At 55.8% G+C, this 6,912-nt stretch overlaps 1 long non-coding RNA gene across 1 annotated transcript in view; it reads left to right on the top strand.

The window, feature by feature from the left end:
- Positions 1–2,642: 2,642 nt before the first annotated feature.
- The window catches only part of LOC102019739, an 8,027-nt gene continuing 3,757 nt past the window's right edge, over positions 2,643–6,912 (top strand). The window contains exon 1 of the long non-coding RNA XR_264874.2: positions 2,643–2,779. This is a non-coding gene — a long non-coding RNA (uncharacterized LOC102019739). The remainder of the gene's footprint in view (positions 2,780–6,912) is intronic.

Below are 6,912 nucleotides of genomic sequence, written 5' to 3'. Positions count from 1 at the left end.
ACAGGTGTGCGTGCGGCACCACATCCGGCCTTATAGTGAGTTCTTGAGGGAGAGTCCTTGTCTTATTCCTCCTTGGAACACAAGGTCTGAGACAGAATAATAAACTGCTGAGTCATCTGTGCACAGGTGATAGTTATAACCTTGACAGTGGGAGACCGCGCCCCTTCTTAAGCAGCTGCCTATGACAGTCATGGGTTAGGGGCTATGTGGAGGTGGATCTCATTTATCTTCATCTTGACATTATGAGGTAAGTGTTATTATCTTTACTTTATATGCCAGGAACCCAAAACTCTGACAGCTAATTGGCCTGAGGTAGCAATGCCGGCTAGACTGCTCTCTCTCAATGGATTAGGTGAGATGAGGCTGGCTCATAGCTGACTGTGGGGTGAGCGAGGAGGAGGCCCTGAGAAGCAAGTGACTGAAAGCTATTTGATAGTAGAGAATTCTCCATTGAAATGAAACCACACACACACAAAAAACAACATACCAGCAGCCCAGCATGGTGGTGCAAGCCTGTAATCCCAGCACTCCAGAGGCTGAGGCAGGAGGATTGTTGCAAATTCAAGACCAGCCTGGGCTACAAAGTGAGCTTGAGACCGGTCTGAACTGCACTGTGAAACCCTGTCTCAAAAGGACAAAAAACCCAAAAAAACAATATACTAAATGACAGCCAGGCGCAGTGGTACAGGCCTGTAATCCCAGTACTGTGAAGGCTGTGGTACAAGTATCTAAGTGGCAGAGGCAGAGCCACTCTAGTTGGGGTATCCCTGCTGATAATCCCTTGATCCCCACCCCAGGAAGGCCCCCAGAACTCTGAAGAATATACTCTTCTCTCTTTTTTTTTTTCTGGTACCGGGACTCAAACTCAAGACCTTGTGCTTACCAGGCAGGCACTGTGCCGCTGAGCTAAATTCCCCAGCCCCAATATACCCTTCTCTTGATAAATGGTCTCTGAGGCTGGGAAGAGCTGCTCAAGGTCACATGGCTATTGCCCCGAGCAGTGGTGCACCCCTGTAATCCCAGCACTCGGGAGGCTGAGGCAGGAGGACCGTTGTGAGTTTGAGACCAGCCTGGGCTACAAAGTGAGCTCAAGGCCAGCCTGAACTGCATAGCAAGACCCCGTCAAAAAAAAAAAAAAAAAAAAAAGGAGAGGAAAAAAAAAAAGGTCACATGGCTAGGCAGGCCCAGAATCCCCATGCTAGGGCTCTGACCTGATGTCAGTTACCATAGGGACTAGGCAGCAGTCCGGCAGGTTTTAGAAGCCAGGCCACTGCAAGGGCCTGGCATTGTGTTCCCAGCATGCCGTGCAAGGGAGGCAGGCAAGTCTCAGCTCATGGGTCCAGCCAGGCAGGAAGCAGCAGCTGGGTAAAAGTAGAGAACCAGCCCCTCACTTCTCACACCTGGGTGGGTCTCCCTGATCACAACCCTTTCACAATCAAGATTGCCTTTCAGATAGATCTCCTTGAGGAGCACAAGCAAACACCATTATCCCCACATTACCGTAGAGATCGAGGCTAAGTGAGGCTGGGCAGGTTAACTGATCAACCCAAAGCTGACAGGAGACAGACGCAGGCCCCCACTCCGGGTTTCTGCTGCTTCTCTGAAATTCCGCCAAGACCACATGGAAGCCAGTGCAACAGCAAATCTTAGGTCCTGCCCAGGAGCTCCGTTCCCAACATTCCACACCGGCTCCCCCACCCTACTGGGCGGAGGCCTGGCCACCCCCGCCAGTGCCTCGCCTCGGGCTCCCTGCGTTGTCACAGTGCTGGCCACCGTAGCAATACTGCTACAATATGCGGCGCACTAGCGCCCGCAGAAATCCGCGGGTAGGATGTTCAGCAGCAGCCTCCAGCCACCTGCGGATCTGGATCTCGGGGCGGGCGCAGCCGGGCGGGCTCCCCCACCCCGAGGCGAGGCACTGACGCAGGCGGCGGCGCGTGGGCGGCTGCGTGCGGTCTGTGTGTGTCTGTGTGTGCGGTTGCTGGGGCCTTCCCTGCCTCCTAAACGGGGGTTTCCTTTCCCTGTTACCAAGGCAACAAACAAGCGCCACAACTCCACCACACGAGGGGGGGGCGGGGGGAAGAGATCCTCGTGCTCCCACCACGCTTCCAGGAAGGGAGGCAGAAGGGGGTTGCTTTTCTCTTCCGAGGGGTTTCCTAGAACAAGGGACCCGGTTTAGGGCGGACAACAGGATGTATGGGCACCGTTTTGTGGGGACACGCTCTTTAAGAAATACAATGCTATCTTTGCAAATTTCACTCCGATGTATGACCATATGGAAACACCGGCCAGCTCCTTTCAGAGCCCTAGAGAGGCCTGTGCAACTCAAGCCCTGAAGCTTCACCTTCCTTAGCTTCAGGGTATATTTGTCCTGTCCCCAACCTCCAAACACCTGAGGGTCCCCTTTGAAGGCTTTGCCTGGCTATCATGCTAAAGGATCAGCTGAGAAAGTGAAGCCTCAGTTGGTGGGCAGGGTGGGGCTAAGGGGGAGTTCTGGAAAAGGGGGAGGGGCCAGGGAGGTTAAGGGGTGGGCAGCGTCTCCGAGGATCAGGAGGCCCTGAGGGACTCGGAAAGGACTGTGCCTGGGCCAATTTCTCAACATTCACTGCAGAGAAGCCAGGACTTCAGAGGTGGGAGGAGTCAGGGAATCCCGAAGCCAGCCCCTCCCCCATTTGTCCAACTCCCCAGTCTCTGGCCCACTATCCCTAAGCCAGCCCACACGCCGGTCCCAGAGGGCACAAGGCACACCTCACCTTTGGTCTCTTCATTACGGTGACAGGTAATGAAAAAAACCACTGGAAGAGAGGGGGGCAGGAGCCTGCAGCAGGGGCAGGATGCAGGGCAGAGGCGGGCACACCTTCCAGCCCACACCTGCCAGGGTGCCCAGGGAGAGGGGGAACGTTTCCTCTTGGCCATGGCCCCCCAGTCTTACCCAGGGAAGGCAGACATGGTGCTGACATTCTGGTGGGGGACTCCCAGCTTGGGAGGGGAGGATGGCATCCAGCAAAACTATTCCCCGGACCTCCAATCTCCTCCCCAGAGCTCCAGAGCGCGAAGGTCTAGAGGTGGTGAGGCGGCTGGCATGCTTCTTGAGGGTGGAAGGGGTGAGCCCCACACTGCTAGAAGCCATACGTACCAGGCTGGGCTCCTGGAGGCTTGTGGTGGGAGGGAGGCTGAGGACCAGTCTGGCTTGGGGTGGGTCCTCACTCAGGTCCCCTAGTCGGTAGGGGGATGAGAGAGTTGAGCACAGGGAGGAGAAAGTCTGCTGGGGGTAGGGAGGAGCAAGGGACCACATCTGGAGTCCAGGCTGGGGGCACTCAAAGCCAGCACATGAGCAGAGAGGCTCAGGAATTGAGGAGGGGGCGACTGCCCTGACTTAAGCCAGTGCTCCAGCCCCAGATCCTGGTGGGGCAAATATTTACCCGATGACAACGGTTGCTAAGCAGAAGGAAGGAGGGGCATGGCCAGTAGCTGGAGGCCTTTCCAGGCTCCTCCCCGTCTGTCAGAAAAGACAGTTGAGAGAGAGTGAGCCGTGTTTTCCTTGGGCAGGCGCTCGCCCCACCCTGCAGGCTCAGCTATGGCCACCTCGCCATGGAGGTACATCTTGGGGTCACCTCTACTTGCCACCAAGCCCAAGCTGGCAACAGGCCAGAGGGCTGGGCTGGGGCAATTTAATGTTTGTGCTGCCACCAGGCCTTCCCCCACCTGGGGCAGCTGTAGGGGCTCAGATCTTACAAAATGCCCCCTTCCCTATCTATTTAGTGAGCAACTGGGGGCTGAGAAGCGGGTGCCAGAAGCGAGGATTCAGTGGGGGAGGCGTAGGACGGAGGGCAGGTGGGAGGAGAGGGAAGGAGGACCCACTAGAGGCTTCCAAGGGGCAGGGCTGTTGGAGTCCCAAGGGGCCCTCCCTGCACTGGCCCCTGGGCAGAAGAGGGGCTAGGAGCAAGGCAGGGAGGGTGGAGTGTCCTCAGATGGTGCCAGATGTGGCCCATGTGATGTGGGCCGTCCCTGGCATAGGCACAGCACGGGCAGGATGTGCCACAGTGCTGGAAAGTATTAGTCAGAAGTGGGAGGGGGCAGCCAGCAGGGGGGAGCGGGGAGAGGGGCAGCTAGTCCAGGACCCCCCTCCAAAGCAGATGAGGCAAAGGGCTCAGGGCCTACGGGAGGCGTTCTCACCCCTCTGCCCAAGCTTCTATATGCAACATGGGGATCCTGACACCTCTTCTCAGGGTTGTGGGAGGCATCCCTGGCACAAGATGTGGCCAGCACACAGATATGACCCAGCACACAGAGGGACTTGCTGTAGGGTCTCTTCCACGCCCACTTGCCAGGGTTTGGTCCGAAGGGCTTGTCACTCCCAGCCACAGCCCTCTATTCCCTGGGATACACAGGCTGAAGGGAGGGCACACACAGGAAGCTGCTGAAGCTCCGTGGTGCCCACGGGAGAGGTTCGCAAGGACTGGAGGGTTGGCCAGAGTGGGTGCAGGGATATAGCGCCCAACTCCACCGCAGCCCCGTGGGCCCATTCAGAAACAGGGGCAGAGGAAGGCTGTCGCTGTGAAACAAGCGGAGGCAGGACTCAGGCTATACCTCAGGAGTGACGTCCCAGCACCCACACACAGGTACAATCCCAGAGAAAGAGGGGATCCTGGGAAATAAAGCAAGAGCTCAGGGTGGGCCAGGGCGCAGCAGGTAAGCTAAGACCTACAGAAACAGGACGCAGGACTCTACTGAGAGGCACGTTCAGACTGGCAACCAACACGCTGTTGTTTTCCAAACTCCCATTGGAAACTTTGAAAAATACACATGGAAACGTGACTCACTGCCCCCTCCCCAGGGCCCCCCTTTCCTGATTTTTCTCCCAAGAATTAATTCAAGTCACATTCTCACTGAAACCAAAGCTTGATGAGGGAGGCTGACAGTGCCGCGGGAAGGGCTGGAAGTGGGGGGACAGCAGACAAGGATGTGGCGACCCCCGCCCCACACACACAGAGGAACCGGTGGGGAGGAAGAATTCCAACTTCAAGCACTTGAGACACTCATAGGGGAAGTAGAAGGCCTCAGCCACAGGATCGCCACTGAAACCAAACCATCTGAAGGCCCAGTGGTGGACAAGAACACACCTGTGGTGCTCAGTCTCCCAACCGGAAGGGACAGGATCTGGACAGAAACACACAAGTCCTGACCGCCATGTCTGCAGCCTGTCTAGGGTACCCTGCTGTCCCGTGTGTCGGAGGCCAAGGGAGCCTGCTCTCTGACCTTCCCCTTGGACCCATTCCCCATGTCACCACTAAGGCCAGGCCCCAGAAGTTGAGAGCAAGGTCTCCCCGAACTCGCTCTCCTCCACTGCCCACTGTGTGTCATGGACCCAGTGCAGTGTGTCCCGCCCTGTGGGGTGGGGAGGATCCAGGCGGGCCTGGCCCAACATGGTGTCTGTGGGCCAGGAATTTCCAGCTTGTCCCAGAGAAGCCAGGAAAAGGCAGGGCCTGCCTGGAGGCCAAGGGTGAGTGTCCATCCACTCTTGAGAATTCCTAGAGAACCCAAGGATTCCCAGGCCAGGAGTGATTCCCCAGCTCCCACACGTGCCATCCCTCCTTGGTGTCCAGATGGAGTATTTGTGTCTCTGTTTTGTTTCACACAGTGCTGGCAATAGAATCCAGGGCCTCACACACACTAGGCTAGTACTCTACCACTGAGCTGCAACCCCAGCCTCAAGCCGGGTTCTCCACGTCTCCTCAGTACCACTCACCCTCTCATCTCCCTCGGCCAAGGAGCTCCAAAGCCTGCCTTTCTTCCTCCAGAATCTCCTCTCTCTGTGCCCCCTTAAAGCTCCCTGGCTCTCACCACCATCAGCCTCACCTGGGTGACAGCAGGCACCTCCTGCTAGTCTCTCTGCCTCTACCCCATCTTTCCCCTCCCTCAACCACAGCAATGATCTTTCAAAAAAGAAAATTTTGTTATGTTTCCAGACTTCAGACCAATAGTGACTCCCCACTGTGTTCGTCATAAAGCCAAAATACCTTGACTTGCTGGTTAAGCCCTCATGACCAAGGCTCCACTTGCATTGTGGGCCTCATTCCTTGCCCCCCCTTTTGAGATAGGGTCTCATTATGTTCAGGCTGGACTTGAACTGGCTGTATAACCCACCCTGGCCTCAAACTCACAATCCTCCTGCCTCAGCCTCCTGAGACCTGTGCGTTGGAATTACAGGCAGGTGCCACTATGTCGAGCTATCACTTGCCCTCTAAATGCCAGCAGTCTCAACTCCGGTTTCTTCTAGGGCAGCCTTCATGTACTTGGCACGTATTTCGCCTTTGATCAATTAGCCAGCCTCAGCTAAAACTGCCACCAAGTCTCAACTGGGGCCTCCACCCAGCCTTCAGTATCCCTTGTTACATTGTGGTGACGGTCCCTGGGCATGTGTCTTCTCCCATGCGGGGACCTCCTGGAGGGTTGGGGCTGCACCCTCTGCTGTATACCCACCGCCCAGCACAATGCTTGGTACATGAAGGTACTCAGTATACCTTTTATTTTTTATTTTACGTGTGTGTACATGTAGTACTGGGGCTCAAACCCAGGGCCTTTGCACTGGACAACATCTCCAGACCTTTTTATTTACAATCATTCATGTATTTAGCTTTATTTATTTATTTAGTACCAGGAATCGAACTCAGGACCTTGCGCTTGCCAGGCAGGCGCCTGTGCCGCTGTCTTGGTTACTTTTCTCTCGTTGCTGGGACAAAATACCTGACGCCCAAAATTAAGGAAGGAAAGGTTTATTTTGCTTACAGTTTGTGGAGGTTTCAGTCCATACTTGGCAGATTACAAGGCAGAGTGGCACATGGCAGAGGGCTACAGCTCATGGCGACAGAACACAGCAAAGCAACAAGCACACATAAGGGAGGAAATGGC

Source organism: Chinchilla lanigera, unplaced genomic scaffold (assembly GCF_000276665.1).
Source record: "Chinchilla lanigera isolate Chin_1 unplaced genomic scaffold, ChiLan1.0 scaffold00144, whole genome shotgun sequence".
Lineage (NCBI taxonomy): Eukaryota > Metazoa > Chordata > Mammalia > Rodentia > Chinchillidae > Chinchilla > Chinchilla lanigera.
This window is presented reverse-complemented; position numbering and strand designations above follow the sequence as displayed.